At 40.3% G+C, this 2,713-nt stretch overlaps 1 pseudogene; it reads left to right on the top strand.

Moving 5' to 3' along the window:
- The first annotated feature begins 901 nt into the window (after window positions 1-901).
- Window positions 902-1,264, top strand: LOC150010377 (transmembrane protein 230 pseudogene; annotated as a pseudogene).
- The last annotated feature ends 1,449 nt before the right edge of the window (window positions 1,265-2,713 follow it).

The following is a 2,713-nucleotide window of genomic DNA, read 5'->3' as shown; positions in this document are numbered from 1 at the left end:
CAAAGTAGTTTGCTGATTAATTTCTCCATATAGTTGCTGTTAAATATTTGCAAGTGAACAAATCAAACAAAACAGTATCATCCTTCTTATAAGATACATATGTGTATAACTGCATGTAAGACTTTGTGTGTGTGTATTTGTATGTATATGAGAGAAAGAGAGAGGAGAAATGCCAGAAAGGGTGACATAAACCCCACTACCTTCTCCAGTGGTTGAAACCTATTAAGGAGAAAGTTCTTTGTAATGTGAACAACCTTGCTATTTTGGATGTGTGAGTGTGAGAATAGGAGCCAGATAAAAAGCAACTACTCTGTATAATAGAGGAACTTTGCTTTGAAGCTCAGGAGTGTAATTATGGAGCAAGAAGGCTTGACTTAGAAAAGGGAGAAGAGAGGAGGAAAAGAGGCCTGGATAAAGGCCCACAGACAGGGTTATTCCTTTATGGTATTTCCCTGCTCACTCTGCTCACCCCATACATGCATACAAATGCCTGAGTTTTACATTCTGATGGACATGGAGAGAAATGGTAGAGATAACTATGAGCACAGGCGCTGCAGGGGGAGAGAAGACCAGAAAAAGATCCAACAAAAAAAATATTTATAAAAACCTTAGAGGAGAGTTTTAGAATTTCACAGACCTTGAGACTGGAAGAACAATACGAATTCAACTAGATCTCCAAGAAGCAAATGGAAAATCCAGCTGCCCTGCCCACTTGGTTAATGTCCTGTCGTGAAAGCTTACACACACTGCCATTTCCAGCTTGGAGTGGGTCTGGGCAAGGATGGGCAAGGGGTGGTTAGCTGAGGCACATCTTGAGTGTGTCTCTGTTGCCAACCATGAGTGAGCTGTATGCAGGGGGCAGCTCGGTGGGGTGCTCTGACTATAGCTGTGTCAGTGTGTTATGGTGCCATTTCCTAACAGCCGGGCTGCTGGAATCCCCAGTAGTGAAGTGAAAAATTCAAGGCTCTCCAGCATGGATGATGGTTACATTTTCCTTCAGTTTAAGAAAAGGTTTCCTAAGATCCCTTATAAGTCCATTGCACTTGCTACGGTGCTGTTTCTGAATTGGCGTCTTTCTCATTAGCATAGACTCCCTCCTGCTGGCGGCTATATCAGCAAAGTCCAGGCAGACCTGATGGGTCCTTCCCTGTTCGCTGGCATTTCGGTGTTCCTGCCAGGATTTCACCACCTGTACATCACAAACTACACATTTTAAGGCTACCAGGGTTACTCCTACAATGACATTCCAGATTTTGATGACTAGTACCTACCTCAGCCCCGAAGAGCAGAGTCAGATAGGACTGAACTCAGGTTAAAGATATTGAGCTGTAACTTTGACTAAGGGTTAAGAAATTCTGCAGTTTGCAGATGTTAAACAAAACAGTGGCGAGACTTTATGAAAGTATTCTAAAGATGTTAACCGAGTTGACAATGAGCTAATTAGGTCATGCTCTATTTTTCATCTCCTGGCCCTGACAAAAAGCTGACAAGTTTTTCCACATGAACCTGTATCATGTGTGGACAAAAAGGGGCCACATACGAAACCTGACAAGCCCAGAAGAGGCCTGTGTGGTGGCCTTACAAACTTGAAGACCTAAAGTAACCACATAGGATGGTCTGAAATTGAAATTTAAACTAAAAGCAATTTATGGCTGGTAGTCACATCTTAGGCTAGAATCTTTCCTGACAAAAGTCAATTTTTACCTTAATTGAGCCTATTGTCCTTTTGTATCTATGAGATAACAAGAGAGATCACAAATCTCATTGTTATTGTTAGCATGTTAATTGTTGACTGTTAACTATCCAGTACCTGCCTATACAAAAGAAGTACAAGTCTTCTTTTTTTACATTTTACCCAATCCCAGAGGCTTCCCCGCTTTGCTTTCTCCAACCTCCCCAATCTATCACCAGTGAATTTCATGTCACCCCTTTCCATCTTTCCCTTTGGTTCTGATGTATAAAATAAGCTGCATAACTGCCGTTCTCAGCAGCCTTTTCTCAATTCATTTAGATATTTCTTCCCGACAATTATCCTCCGTTTGGCTCAAATAAACTCATAAAAATTCTTTTAGGTTTGGATGTTTCTTTCATTGACACATGGAAGAATAGCAATGTTAATAAGAAAGAAGCAGGAGGTTATTCTATAGTGGGAAGTGTCGCTGCCACCACCCTTTTCAGAGTTTGAGCATTTCTTTTAAATAGTTTGTATTGTCATTTCTTTCTTGTGGCAAATGGAAAAATGCAGTATGTTAAATTTCTTATTCCTAAGTAACTTATTTTGAAAATATCTAAGTGTCTTATCCCCTATGCTCTGTTCTCGTGGAAGACCTTGGCAAAAATCAAATATTAGTGTGGATGCATATGTAACATTTTTACTTATGTTCTCATTAAGAGCAATCAAGAATTTTTAAGCTTCAGAGCAGATTTTCAAAATGTAAATACTTTCTTGTTCCCCACTCCTCAGCCAGCTCTGATCTGATTCACCAATAGGTCAGGCACCATATAATCTGGTCAATTCTATTCTTTATAGACCAAAATGTTCTGTATACCATGCTTTTAAGGACTGAACTTTGGGCTGTTTTCTAAGGGAAGATGTAGAAAAGTGGTTGTTATTTAGCATTTATAGCCTCATCAATAGCACCTTGTATGATGATGTCATTCTGCTGGAGAGTGCAAGATTTGGCCTGGATCTCTAGGTCACCAGACTGCCCTC

The sequence above is a fragment of the Furipterus horrens genome, unplaced genomic scaffold (genome assembly GCF_987537825.1).
Source record: "Furipterus horrens unplaced genomic scaffold, mFurHor1.1.pri manual_scaffold_5, whole genome shotgun sequence".
NCBI lineage: Eukaryota > Metazoa > Chordata > Mammalia > Chiroptera > Furipteridae > Furipterus > Furipterus horrens.
This window is presented reverse-complemented; position numbering and strand designations above follow the sequence as displayed.